This window comes from Pholcus phalangioides, unplaced genomic scaffold, assembly GCF_987345545.1.
Source record: "Pholcus phalangioides strain wild (caught in Gottingen) unplaced genomic scaffold, Ppha-v1.0 ptg000008l_1, whole genome shotgun sequence".
NCBI lineage: Eukaryota > Metazoa > Arthropoda > Arachnida > Araneae > Pholcidae > Pholcus > Pholcus phalangioides.
The window spans coordinates 6,059,159-6,079,006 of NW_028301601.1; the positions used below are offsets into that span (position 1 = coordinate 6,059,159).

The 19,848-nt window shown below is 34.6% G+C and overlaps 1 protein-coding gene across 1 annotated transcript in view; it reads left to right on the forward strand.

Annotated features, from left to right (window-relative positions):
* Positions 1-19,848, forward strand: part of LOC149083554 (paired box protein Pax-6-like) — a 232,089-nt gene that overhangs the window by 68,485 nt on the left and 143,756 nt on the right. Inside the window, exon 2 of the mRNA XM_089234073.1 lies at positions 7,298-7,365. The gene's annotated coding sequence lies outside the window, so the exon portion shown is untranslated. The remainder of the gene's footprint in view (positions 1-7,297; positions 7,366-19,848) is intronic.

A 19,848-nucleotide genomic window follows, 5' to 3' on the forward strand; every position in this document is an offset into this window, starting at 1 on the left:
ATCGAAATTAAAACATATATGATAGTCGTTCAATGAAAACATTTGGGACTTATCCTACCGGTCGTTGTAATGGAATGATCGCTATAACGAGCGTCGGCCATTCCAAAATGAATTACCTTCACCACGAACCAATGACGTCATCATGTTCATTTCAAAAAAATTCGTTTCTATATAGCACCTACTGAATGAATGAGCGCCAGGGTCTCTGCCACCGGACTTATCCCGTTGCCGAGATCTCTTCCATCCCAGCTTCATGGCAGAGTCTGGAACAAAGTGAGTGCACCTAACAGTCTGAGTGTGTAGCTAGTGTTGTGTATGATATTTCAGTGCTGCCATCTATACTTCAAATTGTGAGTGAAGTGTAATGATTGAATATTTGTAACGTTGTAGGCCTGCTGCTCTCTGTGGAGAGACTTTTTAACGGGGAGATCGGCTCGCATTCGCGCCTTGAAGTTGGGAACCACAGAAAACCAACTTCAGCCGACCACCACTGTGGGGTTCGAATCCGGATCCTCGCATCGCGAGTACGGTACCTACTAGAGGTCGAAGGCCTCCGCACGCTGCTTGTTACGTCAGTAAGAGAGTAGTCCATTCTCCCCCCCCCCCAGAATATTCAGGGGAAAAAATTCCCCGCTCGCGTGCCACAGTATCATCGTTGTGCGGAAAAGAAATGATCGGACTCAGAATTGGCGATTTCTATGCCCCACATCCAGTCACTATGCGGTATTTGTGAGCCAATCAGGAAGATCTTTACGCCAAAATACAAAGAAACGAAATAGGATGCAGTGTTTCAAAACTCTTGCTAGGTAGTCTGAATGACGTTTATGGCAACCCGTGCGGAGGCCTTCTATCTCTAGGAGGGGTGCTGTTTATACCCTGCTTGTGGAAGGGGCTTCCGCAATCCAGTCCCTATGCTCACCAATGACTCACTCTACACACGACAAAACAATAATAATATTTTCGATTTACTATTGTTTTTGTATATTTTATATCGTTATTGTATATTTATTATATTGTTTTCTATAATCATAACACTGCGTATAACAACGTTCTCTATCGCCATTTTTACTTTTTCCTTCTTCTTCAAAATGTGCATTACAAAACCCGTATTAAATGAGATTTTATTTGGATTGGTCACTGCTACCGCCCTCTGTTGGAATTATTGTCATTAATATTATTATTTTTATTACTATTATTGATGTCGTCTTTGACGGTGGCCTTGTGCACAACTTACCGACCTTTTTTCCCGAAATCAATCTGTCTTCCCCGTCGGAAAAAGAAAGAAAATGTTCCATGAAATTATTATTTATATTCCGACGAATCGAATTGTCGTAATGATACCGTTTGAGTTCGGCATTTCGATCGCCGCGACTAAAATCGGGAATGAGACGTGGTTTTAAGAAGATAATCAAAACATCTACTAAAATGTTATTTTTCTTCCAATGGACCTGACTATTCTTAAGTTTTATTCTTAATACCCATAATGCACTACTCATCTTGTGAGGTCTTAGTTTCATTTTGTTTTTATAAATACCGAAAAAAATTCACCGGTTTTTTTGTTTTTTGATAGTTCTTTAGGCTTCGTCGTAACGTGTGTCTAGCAGGGCTGGACGAGTCTATTGCCCGACATGTGCATGGGGTATGTAAAAACTCCACTAGGGCGTGTATTTTCTTTCGACCACGTGAACGACGCGGGCCAAAAAATAGGAGGCGAAATTTTAATTTTTTATGGGAAATTCTGAGAATTCATCAAAAAAAATGGGAAATGCAAATGCAACGTATGTATTTCTCATTAATAAAAAATTCTTGAGTAGTTATATCATTAGATGGCAACACATTTGTTTTGAATGTGTGGGGAAAGTACAGGCCGTCCATAATCAATAGACCCCGTTTGAAGTAGCCTACAGGCAGTGGGGAATTAAAGTTGTTCGAAGTCGCGGGCGCAAAAGAAAATATTGGGCCCCTTACATTAGAAAAAAATGTGAAGTTTGGGTTTTTTGGGGCCCTTTATAGAAGTCGGCGGTCTGGGCGAGCGCCCTGTGCACCCACCGTTAAATCTACCTCTGCCTGCAGTCGAAACCAGTCATTATAGAAAATCGTGAAGTTTTGTGGATGACTTCGTGAAGTGATGGGAATTTGTTTCCGGGGGAGGGGATTAGTTGCACATGTCTCCACCAGAGGGCGTTTCACTTTCAATACCTGTAGTAAACATGTAAATTTATGTGATGTCACGCAGCAGCTGTTATAAAACCTAGAAACTTTCGCGGAGATCTTGTTTCTCAATGTGTTTGCTTCTCCCAATGATGATAAGTTTACGAGATCGCGCTTTCTTGGGTGAATTGTTTTACCAAAAAACAGCAATTCCGCAGTAATTGCCTTACGGAAATATCGGACTTGGAAAAGGTCCAATCAATGTTAAAAACCTTCGAATTGTGATTACGAAATTTGAAACCACAGGATCGTTGGTTGTTCGTCCTGGAAGAAAACACGTTTCTATAGACTCAGTACAGGAGGTTTTTTGCTTCAGGTAGGAGAGAACAGAGCTTCGAATTCTCGTTGTAGCACTAGTGTCAGGCGTGTAGCACAGGCATTGGATAGGCCACGTTCGACTGTTCATAAGATCACTATTACAATATGCAATCAGATTATGCAAATGATGATGAAAGTGCATCATTGTTATACTGCCCATAAAATCATGCGGAATTTGCCCCGATATTATGCTTACAAACTTTCACTTGTGCAGCGATCGCTTCACTCTGCACAAACGAAGCGCATTTTCACTTGGACGGTGCAGTCAATACTCACAACTGCCGAATTTAGGAACCTGAAAATCCGCACGCTATCTTAGAGGTAGCATTGCATTCACCAAAAGTGACGGTATGGTGTAGATTTACTGCGTTATGTATTCTCGGTCCCTACTTCTACTAGGAGTTACGTTCTACAGGTCCAGTGACATGTTCGATCACCGGAAAGCGATATGCATTTGGTTTTACAGAACGAAATTGTTCCGGCTCTGCAAGCACGTCACTGCCTTGCAGACACAATCTTTTTGCAAGACGGAGCTCGTCCACACATGGCAGTGTGTGTTAAGAATGTTCTTGAAACATATTTTACAGAAGAACGTGTCATCAGCCGGCACTTTCCTAATCTATGGCCTCCCTGATTCCCCGGACCTGCATGCAATATTTGGCTTTGAAGGCATTTGAAGCAATCCAAGAACTTTACCTGACCTTTACCTTAACTTTTCCGGACAAGCATGTTACTATCCACATCACTGTGTCGTGAGTAGAGGGATTAGTAACCTCTCTACACTTCAGCAACCAGGTAGGACGGTAGAGAGTAGAGATAGACGTCATTTTCTTAGCCTAATAATATCAATGTGTGTGTGTGGGTGTGCCTCCTGTAGTGGAGATCTGCTAGCATAATTGCCCGGAATGCAAGAAGGCCTGGGTTCGAGTCTCGGTGTATACCTAGTCACTTTTCTTTCCGGGTTCAACTCAGCATAAAATCCAGAAAATATCTGTTTCATTTTTATGAAAGTTCTTTTACAAAACTTGACTAGGTTAGTGTGGAACCACATCCTTAGACCATGCGGCCATCACTGATCAAAACTCGGAGGAAAAATTGTCCAAACGCGGTCCTTGTGGGAAATTTCTTAGTGTTAAAGAAAATTTTGAGATTTCATCAAACAAAAGAATTATTTGAAAAAAAAAAAAAATTTCAATGTAGTGCAATGCTCCTAATTTTTTATATTATCTGCATATTTTCATCAATAGATAGCAGCACATTCGTTTTTAGCAATATTTTTCGGGCATCTATTTTTTGAAGTTACGTGCCGCCCGGGCGTTAAAATCATTTTTTTAGATTTGTCCCCAGTTCACGAGTTGTTAATGGTGCGTAGGGTGTAAAGTTGACTTCTTTTTCTCCTGGAGAAAGTAAATGCTTCCTCAGGGGTACCCCGTATGGTGCAGACCAGGGATTTATTTATATATTTATATATTTGCCAGACCAGGGATGGGTACTTCTTACATTTGTCCCAGGCCATACTTTATCCGTGTAACATGGAACAAACTGGAAATAGTTGTAAAATAATTTTTTTCTGATTAAAATTTTTGTAAACTCTCCTAAAAACGAAGGCTATATCCAAATTCTTGAAAACTTTGGAAGTTTTATCCTGGATATCATCCATGTTGCATTTCAAACAAAAGCTCTTTACACGAACATTACATTTTGAGCTTCACTCATAGCTAACTTGACTAAATCACATTCGAATTTCCAAAATGATAGCGGTAAATTTTTCAAATATAGTCTCAGCCCCTCGTAAACGGATAAAATCTTCTGAAACCAAAACTTCTCCCATATAGGCTATGTTAAAGTTCTTCGCTTCATGGGATATTCTGATTCACACGATAACTGTAAATATGATACTGCCAAAGCCCGAAGTGCGGCAAATTCGCGGTGGGGCCGGCCACTTAGCGAATTGGCTAAAAAATTTGGCCAGTGTCCGAACTGCATAAATGATTCGTACTTTGGCCCTCCATTGCGCGAAGTGGCCGGAGATGCCTGGCCAAAACTGGATGCGCTAATGTAAGACAGCTCGGTAGGAGCTAAATTCCATTTTCTTAGTTGCCAACATGTGATACATGTCTATATACTGTATTGGATTAGCTCCACATGTGAAGAAAGACAACAAAGTGAAATTTGAGCGGAAAAACTATAAAAATGATTATATAAATACACACACACATAGTTGTTTTCTGCCACATTTTGGAGAAAAAAATGATTACCGCAATGTGCCTGCGGTTTGATGGGTCGCCATAAATAACGTAGACATAATTATCACGAAACATATGCCAACTTGGTGATGATTCCGAATCTTGCCTTTTGTTTCCGAACTTAGGCCAGAGTAAGGATTTCTGTTTGTGCAACCAATTAGAAGGTTTGAATACAATAAAAAATAGTCAAACCTGAAATTGCCAAAAAGCATTTGGAATTTCTCAGTCTCAAATGTCACAACCACTAAGAAAATTTCTGATAAAATTGGAGAAGATTGACCGCGCGCGAAGAGAATGGAGTCAAAACCTTGATCAGAAAACGCAAGAAAAAAAATTTGATTTCGACAATGTCGACCACGCTGTACTGCAAGATTTTCATGCCGAAAGAGTCAAAAATGCATTAATTAATTAACGGAGTCCCGTTTAAGCAAAAGCAGAGGAAATCGTTAAATATTTTGAAAACTGCGGAAAATATTTCTTCTTCAGAAAGATGGTTACACAGATGGCAGCAAAAGAAACAATTCTGATGTTTTAGACATTGCAAAATCTATTTTACAAACTATATTAAATGTGTGGAACGAACGGCAATAGTGAATTGTTCCCGTATAATCGAACAGCCTGCTTAAGCGGATACAGTATTATGTGCTGGAGAACAGTCGATATCTCGCCGTTTAAATGGGGGTCCCGACTGCACTTAAACTATTACTCTCTAAATTCCAGTTATGTCGCATACAGAATAAAATCTATGAACTGCATTTTGTGAAGCCCATAGATAGAAGCCAATAGATTTGATAGCTATAAAAATAGCTATACGAAACTATTGCATTTATAGCTATTGCAACATTACTTTAGAGCAGAGCTTTTCTCTACATTTTCGTACTCAAGGACTAGTTTGATCATTTGATCATTTTTTGTCGCACGACGACCATTTTCTGCACACTAGGGCTAATTAGACCGGGACCTACAATTTATTTCCGATTCCGAACGGCCGGCTTGTATTTTTATACTCGTCAAGGACCAGTAAAATGCCTGAAATATTTCGATGGACCACTAGGAGTAGTGAACGGATACAAAAAATGATTGCTACTGATATGATCAGTATTTCCCGGGGTGTTCTCGTATTTTAAGTTGCACCGATTTCTTTCATTCAGTTGCCCCGTTTTTTTCAATGAAGCTCATCTCAATCTAATACCTTTACTAAAATTGTAAATATCATTAATTTTTGTAACTCATAAATAATGTTATGACATTTGTGACGTAAATATAAATACTTATCTCATACATATTTGTCTTATTTTTTTCCTCAACGTTTTCAACCTTTAATTTCAATTCTATTGAGGATTGCATGTTTTGACGACAATCAGCGATATCACGTAAATAGGAGGAATTTCCAGTATTTTTCTCGATGAAATATGGTCATCCAAATTGTGAGGATCTGGTTTTTCATTTAAACTCACGCATAGGATGATACGGGGGGAGGGTGGAAGGGGGGCGATCACCTCCATCTTTCCCCAAAAAAATTGTATTACTAGCATAGGTGGAAGGGTGAAAATACCCCCCCCCCTCCCGTTCGAAGAGCATGTATCCGCTTTATGAAGCCAAGAGGATATTACTGATAGCAGTTTCAGAATCGAATAACTTTAAATTCGATTAGAAATAAATTATCAATTTCAATTGCAAATCAACTGTACAATTATCACGGACCACATTTGTTCCGCGGATTATAAGTTGAGGAAAGTCGCTCCAGTGCAGCATTGAATATTCGGAATCCCAAGAACAGGGTGGGCAAAAAAGTCAGTATAAACTTTAAAAATGCATAAAAACCGGAAAAATAACCGAAATAAAAAACGGTTTGCTGGGTTAGCATCGCTAGGTCTCGGGAATTTTTTTTATGGCGGGGGACCACAAAAACAGCCGATAGGTGGCGCTGGTACGAGCTTTGAAATCCCGGGTGTATCGAACCGGCCCACCCAATCTGTCGGAACTGAAAGATGGGACCCGCCGAGAGGTGTCATATATACATTCAGACCTGCTGCACTCTGCCGTTGCTGGATTTGTGACTCGCCTGCAATGTGTTATCCCCTATAGTAATGGTGATGTGGAAAAACATACTGCTGTAATAAAGGATTTGGAGGTATTCTGTTCGTTACATACATTTTGCCCACCCTATATAAGCAGTTGCTTTTATATGAGGGTTTTGAAAAATTGAATAAATGACATAATTCCATATTTTGTATAACATTTATATCGATACAACACCATTAGCTACTGCAATTGCTTACGTATAGTTCTTCGGTTATAGGTGTGAAGGGAGAAAAGAAGTAAATTTCTGAGTAAGGATGAAAATAATACGCTTCGCATAGTATGAAACTTTCTTTTTTTCGCTGACAGCTTGGAATGAAAAAGATATATATTTTAAAAATAAATTTTTATTGCTCAAAGGAAATTATGTATAAATAAAAGTAGATGGATCGACGTTTTTTTTAAACAAAAAAATAATAACTACCCTTTCATTTCTTCAGATTTCATTATCGGTGCCAAAGATAACAACCAGAAGTTTGCATTTACGGATTATACGCAGGAAATTACGGTACGTCAAAATGTTTTCTGTTACATTCAAGTGTTTACTATTCGTTTTGTACATCAAACCGAAACTATTTCACTGTAAAAGAAGAAATCAACGATGTATGAAAAAATAAGAAATCAATCGAGATATAATCAACGATATATATATAAATACAAATACAACGCCACAACAGGCAAAATGACCAACGAGGTGGCTGAGAAAAAGATGCCCATAACAAATATGGATGTCATATATTCCCAAAAATACAGCAACCCAATTAAAAATGCTAATACAAACAATATATATACATGATGAAATATTATACAATGCCCATAAAGAATATTATGGTTGTCGTATTCTAAGTATGGATAGCTTCTTGATTAACCCCAACATGTTTATTGCATTTCTTTTTAAAACGAACTAAGTCTCGGAAAAGCGGAAGAATGACTTTAGGAGAACGCGAAGAGACCTTTTTGAAAATGGAGACCGAGCATTCTATTTGGTTTTTTGACCACCGCTGAACAATGTTCAGAAAACCTAAGCCGCTCGTCAATGAGAATTCCCAAATCGGTGATCCTAGTTGCATACGAGATAGTGACACTATTCAACTCGTAAGAGAGCCGTGAGTTGTTCGAACCAAAATGAGCGACCATACACTTGTCAACGCTAAACGTCAAGCTCCATTCATTTGTCCATGCTCCAATCCTGTTTAAGTTGGTCTGCATCAACTCCCTATCGCTTTGATTCCCGACTGACCCCATTAGCTCCACGTCATCTGCAAACGTGCCAGCAATCCTATCGATTAAATAAGAAATCAATCGAGATATAATCAACGGTATATGAAAAAATAAGTACTCAATCGAGATATAGTAGTCAATGATTTTTTATGTTTTGCATTTTTCAATGAAAAATGTATTTTTTCTCTCTCCTCATGCAAGGACCAACTTTCTCGCTACGAGAGAGAAATTTTCTCTCAGTTGACCTCTTCATTTCCTCATATACAGGGTGGTTGTAGTTAAAGTTCCCGTACTCAGAGTAATTTTTTCCTCAAAACCGTTTATCCTAATACAACCAAATTTTTAGTGTATCTTAATGAGACCATGGGAGAGAGATTTATGAAATAAAAAATAGTCCCATTTTTGACCACCAGGTGGAAAAAAAAGTGACGCTTTTTTTATTGAATTTTCCTTTGTATACCCCCATGGTTCATATAACTTATATACCAAGTTTCAATGGAATATATACTCGTACGTCTACCAGAACGGGCGCTACATAGGTCTAAGTAGTTTCAGTATGCCGACTCTGCTCAGACCAATGTAGCACCCGTCAATATGCTGACATTACTCCGACCTATGTAGCGCCCGTTGTGGATGACGAATTCCATTGAAACTTGGTATAAACGCTATATGGCCCATGGGGAAAAAACTCCACTTTTTTCACCTGGTGGCCTAAAATTGAACTTTTGTTGTTTTAATTTCAGAAAACTCTCTCTCGTGGTCTCATTAAGATATCCTAAAAATTTGTCTGTAAATCGGATAATCAGTTTTTGAGGGGGAAACTACACAGAGTACGGAACTTTTATATATAATCATCCTCAATTTCTCAGCAGTTCCAGCAACAAATGGTTATTCGCTGACTTTTGGCAACGTTTTTTCGGCAACAATTGGCATTGTCCTGTGACTTGTCGTATTTAAGATCCTAATTTCTCGCGTTTTTCCTCCATGAAATATGATGAATGTTTTTCTCGTAAAAATACGTTTTTGTCGAAAGGTTTTCCAAAACTTTAACAGTTCAAAAAATTTTCAAAATTTTTCGTATTGCAAAAACAAAATTCGAGTTGAATCCCAGTGGGTACCAGATGACGTTTCTTTCCGAGTTCACCTCTCTCCATAATATTCAGAAAATATCTCTGTTTCCTCGATATATTGGGCTGAGAATCAATCGAATTTATAATTTTATACCCATTTCTGGAATTCCAGTCGCTTAAATACGCGTGCAATATTGTAGAACGAGCATTTTCTGTATAAAAAATATCGCATCGTATCATCTTCGTGAAAAGTCGATTCCGACTACCCTTTATTCATCGCAATACACCATTATAGAGCTTTCATATTTATTATATATTAATCGAAATTTCCGTAATAACAGACATGGCTGTGTGTTTATATCGATTTTTTTTTCTCATTATACATCGATAGCGAATGGTATTAAAATAATGGATTCGTTTGATTGGATTTGAAACGTATCGGAGGAAATATATGAGTAATATTGACTAGACTCGAACCGGTGTTACGACAACAAACATTGATATTTACTTTATTTTTTCCCGAATGGATATCGGTGATGTAGAAAAGGAATGCAGGATGTTTTTACCGTGGTATATACTAATCTAAGTTGACTTACCGCCATTGGCATTCTTTCAAAGATTTTGCAATTCTTTTTTTTTTTTATCAGAACCTTATGTCAACACAATTTTTAATTTAAAATTCAATTTGAATTTCATTTTGTTTCTCTCACAGAAAAATTTGAATGTTAATTAACGTAAGGGCAATTTCGATTTAACTATTGCCGTTCAAGGTAACAAATATCTATCTATTGATTCAATTTCAATTTCGACCATGAGGTGTATATTGCCATTCAATTTTGTGTGATGGTGAATTTATTTGATTGTGTGAAGTTTGTACACGGTGCGTTGATTATACGTACGAATGGTGGAAATTGCATGGAAGTTGGGATGAATAAATTCAATGTGAATCTATGATATTAATATAGTGATGCATAGGTGATATAAAATATAATTATATTATAAATATTGATTCGTGAGTAATTGCTGCCGTTTGGATTTCAAAGATGAGAGTTTCCAATGATGATGAAGTCATCAAATCGACCCAAATTCGAATTTTTATACCGAAATTTGGAAATGAAGATTTCAGTTCAGAAAGTTCGAAACGAAAATCTCTAAAATGCAGATTTCAAGTTTGATATTAAGCACTGATATTCTGGATAACGTGTTTCAATTTTGATCTCGGAAGTGCCGAGTTCATCATATTACATTATGATGTTCTCGAATGTAGATATTAATCCTTACATTCTGAAATGTATATCTACATCTTAATATTCTGGAATGCGATTCACACACATGATATTGTGATAAGCAGATTTTAATCCTGATAATTTGAAATTCAGATTTCAATTCTGATATTCTGGAGTATAGATTTTAATTCTTATATTCTGGTATTCTGATTTTAATGATCAATGATCTTGATGTACTTAGAATGTAAATATAAGAATTCTTATATTATGAAATGGTTGAATTCATTCATAATATTCTGGAAAATGCTGAGTTCATTCATAATATTCCGATAAGAAGATTTTAGTCTTTATGTTCTGGAATGCAAATCTCGATCCTGGTATTCTGGAATACTAATTTCAATCACATGACATTCTGGAATATACGAATTTATAACCTGAAGTTCTCAAATGTAAGTTTCTATTCAGAAATTGCAAGGCACAAAATTTTAAAAACACAAATTTCACTCTAGAATTTCCGAAGCACATATTTGAATCGACCACAGCTTTACATACAAATATTTCAATCTAAACATTTTAAATTTAGATCTCAATTCTAAAGTGTGGAAGAATAAATTTCATTCCAGAGAATTCTCGGAGTCTAAATTTATTTCTAAAATTCTAAATTAGTATAGATTTCAATTTCGAAATTCCAAAAGTCACGTTTCAATCGTCAAGTCCCGAAGTTAGAATATTATCATTCTCTGTGTCCCGTAAACAACATTTCATATCAGTCCGAATTTTAAACACTAAAGACCGAAACACACAGGTCCCAAACCCTATATAATTTTCTTAGATTTATAATTTCATCCGATGAGCAAATTCTACATTTCGATTTCAAAGCATTAAAACTCGAATCCAAGTGACCAAAATGTTTCAACCATATATCCAAAACATACTTCAAATGAGACACAATCATAAACGAAATCTTATGATCGTATAATACCTTTTTCAGTTTGCGGGCCAATAATACATTAATTCTGCCGCTCGCGGGCCATAAGCTTGTATATGTAGGGTGGCCTGTATTTTACAAGACATTCCTGCTGTTTTGGCCGTCCCAACTTTTTTCATAAAATATCCCGTTTTATTCCTTGTTTTCAACAAGGCTTACGTGAATCTTTGAAATCAAGTGAATTAAGATTATTTTCTCGACTAGAGAATAATGTAATGATAATTATGACACTATCAGTCATATATATTCATCCCACATATTTGTCAAATATATACATTTTTCGGGGAATTTACTCATTCCGACTTGTAGCCATCATTTTTTTGCCATTGGCGATTTTTTTTAGCAATTTTAGCGATAGTTTCAGCTTTGTTTGCCTTTGCACTTTTCTTTTTGCTATAATTGGTAACTTCACTTGAATTTGATAACTTTTGGGACTGCAATTGGCAACATTAGTGGAATTTGACAATTTTTTAGGCTGTAATAGGTAGCTTTACTGTCTTTGATAATTTTTCGGAAGAAATATATGTTTCTATAATAACAACTTTTTGCTTGTCTTTGACAGTTTTTTTGGAATTGATCGGCAACTCCAATTTCATTTGAATTTTTTTTTTCTTGGTTGTAATTTTCAACTCTACTTGTCTTTGACAATCCTTTAGGCTTTAATTGTCGACATCATTTGCATTTGAGAATTTTGTTTGGTGATATAGTTGGCGAGATAGCCCGTATATTCCCATAAACATCCGATTTCTACTATTTCTTTTTCAAGAAAATACGGCCAGTCCAGGTGCATATTTAATTGCGTATGCATTGATACATTTCTTCGGAACAACTTTCGCAGGACCACATTTGGTCCGCAGGCTAGAGAATGTGCACATCTCTGGTATAAAATAATTCTTTCTATATTTTCGAAGCTGTAAAATAGTTATAACTCTACCAAAAATTTAATCATCGAACTTTTAAAATAACTTGAACGAATCTAAAAGGTATTACGGATGAGGCATATTAAAATAGCAGAAAAATAGTTTTATCCCTCCCACCTTGTAGCATCAAAACTCCATCGTTTCCATTTAACGCTCTCGTCGTCCATTAGACATTTCATTTTACAAAAATGTCAAAAAAATAGAGAAGAAAAAAAAATAGCCACCGTTTTTTCGAAGCAGACATCTTTAGACATAGTCCAGTTAATAGCCCTTACCATCTATTCTTGCGTAGTAGTGTTCTCCCCTATAAATATTCACCAGATGAAGGAACCCGAAAACATATAATTATATCCCTTGCACGGTATCCTCAAATACCCAATGAAAAGAGAAGCAAAGATATGACAGTAGCTCCGATGTTGGCTATAGTCGTCTTCATAATCATCGTCGTCGTCATCATCGTCCGAGTTGAACATTAGACGATATATCCTCGATTATTCTTTATCATTACTCTCTCTCATGTTCAAAACTACCACTTTCGACGCTGGCAGTTTTCTGAGTTTAAAAAAAAGAAAGAAAAAGGGACACCTGTTTGATTTCTTATACGACAGAGAGACCAGTCGGAACACACTCTATTAATCTTTTAAAGGTCTTGCCAGTGTTCTTGTCATAACCTTTATAATTATCGGATTGGTTACGACGCCACGGCATTAGTCTTTCATACATACATTTATATATAATAATAATTTCTATTCTATATGTGGTGTCTCTTTTTTTTTTTTCCTCCACTAATATCATTCGATGCTGGATCACATGTGAGTTATTTGTGGTCATAGTTGAGTAGGTGAGCAGCTTCTGGGGATCGTGTGGGAAGAGGTAGGCTGCTGCGTACGAACTTGGTATTTGCCGATTGACCACTGACCGGCTTTAATTACATCACAGTGGTATTTTGGTAATGAGGTCGTAATATCAGCCTTGGCCGTTGGGCCCCCCAGACTTTGCTCTCGTTTAATTACGTTTTTAAATGGCCCACATTTTCCCATTGTTTTTAAATACTGAATCACATCATAATAACATGTCATCATCGGGCTTAGTACATTATTTTAAAAAAAGTGTTTAGTTAGCAGGCCTGTAATTTACAGGGATTGTGCTATTCGTATTTAAAAATCTATCAAGATGGCGTCGGTAGATTCAAATTTCTTTTGCACTGAAATTAAGAGGGTTTTTCTTTTATTTTTGTAATAAAGATTAAATTATAATATTTAATTAGTATTAGAAAAATATTTAAAATAAAGGTTTTCATCATGATTATTTGTATCTTGAATCAATTACCTTGAAAAATTATTATACATATTTTAAATTACGTAATACATTAATAACCATAATTTACAGGGACCTTTATTAGTATTTAAAAGTTATGAGATGGCGTTGTGTGATTTCATAAAATTTATTTTTCACTGATATATTATGCAGTTTTTTCCTACTAATTAAGAAATAGTTTAAATTATTTGATTAATTATTTAAAATAAAGGTTTATATCATTATTATTTAAATGATTATTCGATGTCTTGAAGTATTATTATTTATTTGAAAAAGTGCCTAGTACATTAATGTATCTATAATTTACAAGGATCTTTACTAGTTATTCAAAGCGATCAAGATGGTATCGATAGATTAAAATTTATTTTTAATGGAAATTATGACTTTAAAAAAAATCAGAACAAGATTTAATTATTTGAATAATTATACAAAATAAAAGATTTTTATCATTATTATTTATATTATGATTCGATGTCTTTGGACATTATTATTTTTATTATTTTATAGATGTGCATGTAACATTATATTTATAACTTTCGAGGACTGATGCTCGTTATTAACATCTTTTAAAATTGTGCCAAGAGTGCAAAAATTATAATATTGAATATTTTAATGATCTTGTTGAACAGTTAATTAAAATAAAGGCTCAATCATCATTATTAATAATATCGTCATGCAATGCCTTCGTACATTTTGTTTTGATAAAGACGTATATTATGTAGTAGAATAATAATTTGTAAAGCTTTCTCCGTATAATCCATCTTTCCAAATGACGTGACGTTAATAGCGTAAAATTTATAATTTTCAAATTTATAATTTTCTAATTCTGTTGCAAAAAATTGTTTAAAATGAATTTCAATCATCATTATTATTTTAGAGATGATTAAATGCATAGGATTTTTTGTTTTTGAAAAATTTCTTTGTACATTAATAGTACGATAAATAATAAGCACTGTAGCTCACATCTTTCGAAATGGCGTCAAAAATTATGATTTAAAAATATTTTTTCTTTTGATTTATTTTTTGAATAAAAATTATTCGGTTCTGTTCTGAAAAATTCCAAATTAGTTTTAATTCACGAATAAATTATGTATTTTGCACTAAATGCTCCTTCACATTGAAGAATCGAAAAACACCTTAGTTGTACGCATTAAAATTGAAATTGCGTGTTATAATTATCACTTATAAAGTTAAAATCTTTAATAAACTTTAAAAATATTTGAAAGTAATTAATTTTTTTATAGTTTTCATTCATTTAGCATAATTAAATTTCTTTTTTTAATCAAAACGAATGAATAATTATGAACTTAATTCATATAATGTGATTCTAAACTTTTATACGTCATTAATTGAAATAAAATATCGAAAATTGTCTAAAAATAATGAATTAATATTAAAATCGCGTATCTACTCTAAATTTTCAATAATATATACCAAATAACCAGAATTTCTTTCAAAACCAAGATATCGCTTCAGAGATAACTAATGCTCTCTTTTAATGATAAAAATCCGGAAAAAGTTGGATATAAACTTTTCTATGAACCTAAATATTACTTAGAATCATTCATTTGCATAAAAATGTTTATTTTTTTCGGAGAAAATAACATTGTGTTATTCGGAAAAAGATGGCACCATTTTCTTTCTTTTCTTATGAATTGATATTAAGTTAATGGTTTTAAATGACCAAGTAGACGCATGATCAATTTTTCCATTAAGCATAATGAGATTGTGTAACCACATCATTAATTTCCAAAAAAAAATAAAGATAATTATACAAAATAAAAACCCGTCTATGACCATTATTGAGGTGATTTGTTAATATCACCATCATCTTCCATCGTGTCTTTTTAGGAAATGCAATGTTTTTATATGGAATAATTAGAATAAATGGAATAAAGTAACTTTAATTATACAGTGTTGTGTTTTCTTTTGGGGATTCATTTGATCTTCGATTCGATGAGGTAAAAATTGCACGGATGAAAAAAAAATAGTCAGTTTGAGGTCATGAACGCGTGATCGTGTCTCTAATGGATAATATAGCTATTCATTAATGAATACACGTGCTCGATTGAGCTGGTTGAAACTGGTTGATTCCTTGAGTGATCTGAATCTATGTTTATTTGCGATTTTGCTTTTTTTTTTTTCAATCTTTTTCCTCCTTTTTGATAATTTAGTTTCAAGTGTTTGAAATGTTTTGTTTTCTATAGTAATTTAAATATTATAGTTTCGAATATTCGAAACATTTTATTTGCTATAGTAATTGGAATATTTTAGTTTCTAGTACTTCAAACACTTTGGTTTCTACTATTTGGAACACTTTAGTCTGTATTATTTGGAATATTTCAGTTTCTCTTATTTTAAATATTTTTGTTCCTAGTATTTTGAACATAATAGTTTTTACTAACCGAAATATTTTAGTTTCTACTAACCGAAATATTTTAGTTTCTACTAACCGAAATATTTTAGTTTCTACTAACCGAAATATTTTAGTTTCTACTAACCGAAATATTTTAGTTTCTACTAACCGAAATATTTTAGTTTCTACTACGTGAAATATTTTAGTTTCTACTACGTGAAATATTATAGTTTCTATCACGTGAAATATTATAGTTTCTACTACTTGAAATATTTTTTATTAGTATTTTGTTCCAGAAACTAATTTTCAACACTTACTATCAAATACATTTTTTCAACATTATTCTTAAAAAATTAGTTCTCAAAAAATAATCAATTTTATTACTTTAAATTTTTATTTCTTACGCAATTTTACTTTCCAGTATCATTTTTTTACTACATACTTTTATATATATTTTTTACAATTACTTCCAATATTACTTTTTTCCCACATTGTTTTTTATTAGTTACATTTTAACAATGACTTTTTGATAATTACTTTTAAACTATTATTTTTGATAATTACTTTTAAACTATTATTTTTGATATTTACTTTTAAACTATTATTTTTGATAATTACTTTTAAACTATTATTTTCGATACTTTCCATATACTTTTAAAATTTTTCAACATAATTGCTTTTAACTTCTCAAAAAAAATTAGTAATTTTTAACTTCCAAAAAAAAAAATTCTTGACTTTTTCAAATTTTTCAAAAACTTTATTATTTTAAAACTTTTTAAAAAAAATTGTTGTTTTAAACCTATTCAATTTTTTTAATTATTATTTGTTTTAAATTATTTTCTAACTTTTTTTTCATTATTTTTTAAAAATTATTTTCAACTTTTTTCCATTCTTTTTTTAACAATTACTTACCAAAATTACTCTTCCAACAATCATATCTTCCAATATCATTTTTGAACAATTTCTATTCAACAATTATTCTTTCGAAACCACTTCTCGCTATCGTTTTTCTTTCTTATGGATGAATGAAATTCTAAAGTAAAAAAATACCCTCGTGTATAAAAAAGGTAGAATAACAGCATGAAATTAATATAAAATTTATTAGGGTTCAGAAATGCAAGCTGGACACTTAAACAACCTAATGCATTTTTCACTCAATTATAAAATTATTGCAGTCACGGAAAAAAAAGATCGAGGATTAATTTACCGTAATTATGAGCAACTTTCGTATTCGTGCCAATGATTTTAAACAAGCTGTTCCCCCCAACATAAGTGAAGCTTGATGTAAGTTAGACCCGTAATCCGTAATGTCTAATTTGTCTTGTATTTTTGTTTTTTCTTCATCTTGTCCCCCCACCACGATCATTTTACGTAAGATTTCTATGATAAGATGTCTCCACCCCGGCGGAACACGTCGAAAATAATAAAAAAAAAAAGCGTATGATATTACCGTACTCACCTTTCCACCTCCTGTTCAAACAACTTGGATATCCGAACGACCGTCCATCCGTCCGTCGCTTAAACCTCGAGGGGACATTTAGACGGTCGAGCTGCACAATTAATCGACGATCATACGCACGCAAGCCGCATTCCGCATCGACAATCAGCTTCTTATTCCACGTCTTCACGCAACAAAGAGAGACACGGAGAGAGAGATGGGGGGGGGGGGGTCTTTTTGAATGTCCCCATATGTATGGGACCCAAGAAGGACAACGCGACACAAGGTCGAGAATAATCACGGGAAAAATATTTAAGTATAAAAAACAAAAAGAAAGACTATATATATAAATGGAAGAAAATCATCACACACACACACACACTCACAATCATTGCGCTGTATAGTCAGTCGTGATCATTAAGTATACGCTTACCGGTATAATTGGGACCCGAAATGACTGTAATATAAATTCGCTTCGGGCAATAGTTTGACAGGGGTCAGGTAAGAAAAAGAAACAAGAAATATATATATATATATATATATATATATACGATATCGCGTACGGAATGGGAAGACTGAGATCGGGTCGGAAAATTACCACCAGACAACTCGGAATTTTTTGTTTTCGGTTTTTATACGACCGGAAAGGATGGTAGTGGTGGTGGTGGTGGTTGTGGAACCATTGGGAAAATCAGTGACATCAAACGAGGAGAGAGGAGAATACTTGTATATGATGCCCGTACCACCGAATATACGCACACCGTCACTAAATTGAGGATTATTATAGTCTTAACTGATTTCGAAGACCAATATAAAAAAAAAAAAGACCGAGGTTAAATATAAGGATCATAAGCTGAGTATAGATAGTGGGGAATATTCCTGGATTTGCCCTCATATGGGACGATATCTAAAAATATCGGTTTCTGTTTCGTATGAGTATTTTGCTTAATGGATTTTTGTGATAGGCATTTCTTATTGCCGTAAACCCCTCACTGGGCCTTCGCATTAGAGGGAGACGAAGCCAAGGGTCAAAGTCTATAATTCGCCAACATCAGTTAGTCTGTCGTTTCTTACTATTTTGTGATTTTATTACTTTGCTATTTTTATGTACTTACAAAAATTATTTTGCTGTAAACGTAAAAATGTATTAACTGGTATTATGACTCATAATATTTACAACGGAATTGAACATGCAAATAATAAACATGCAGTATCGTACCAACATACTGTGTATTTTCATGCACACCGGTTTAAAACCAACAATAAATTTAACTTGAAGATATACAACAAATTGATATATTTTCTATTTAAAAGGTGGCAGGCAGCAGGAGCTTTATCGCAACACTTCTCTATTTCCAGCAATATTTATGCTCGTATATTTTTTGCAAACATATCGAAACAGGAAAGTGAATGTAATTCACCTCAATGTTCGAGGCAACATAATGTAGCAGCTCTGAAAATTTGTTGAAATGTTTCGCTGATCAGCTGTTGAAGAACGCAGGTCACACTAGCGGTTGAAGAACAACACTAGAGGACCCCTCTCTTCAGATGGATCTCCATTACATGGAGCTTCCGGTCACTCATGGTCGCCACGAAAACAATTCCTCTATCACTTCGAGTATTTTCATACAAAATATTAGATGAGTTCTGATGCTCCAGTCCAGTGATTCCCAACCCTTCATTCTTCAAGTAGTCTACCCTAAAAATGCTAGAACACTATCGAACCGGTAGAAATGTTTACGTAATTCCAAGAAAATGTACAGGAAGCTTGCATACTCCCCTTTCATATAGTCATAAGTCGTTTCGACACCCCTCACCCATCTTAAAGCAAACCATACGATCCCGTATCACACTTTTTTCCCCAACAACTCTGTGGTGGAACTGTACGAGCCCCTGTAATGGCTAATATCCGGGATATCGCTCACTTTGGAAATCTAAAACTCACTTTTTAGACTGATCCAGCCAGACAACAATCATACAAAAAAAAAAATAGTATCATTAGATGGAAGAAACAATATCCTTCAGAACGCGTTCGCGCAGCCTTCAAGTTGCCTACCCCCCCCCCCCTAAAAATGCTTAGAACACGATCGTATAAGTAGAAATATTTGCGTATATCCAAGAAAATGCATGGGACGCTTGCGTACTCTTTCTTTATATGGGTCGTTTCGGCACCCATCTTTACGCGAAACCAGACGCGATCTCGTATCACACTCTTCTCCAAACATATACGGCCCGCCCTCATTAGTTTGAGAACCTCTCATAAGAAGTATCACCAGCTTCAGAAATCCCCGATGTAGCCGTAAAACGATCACATCAAATTTTTATTAATACTATTCATGTAGAAGGAACAATAATATCCTTCAGAACGAACGCATCATCGAAGACTTTAGTTGAAATTTCTCCATATCCATCATCATAACCATTATAATAGCTTTTAACTTCTTGTCTCAGCATA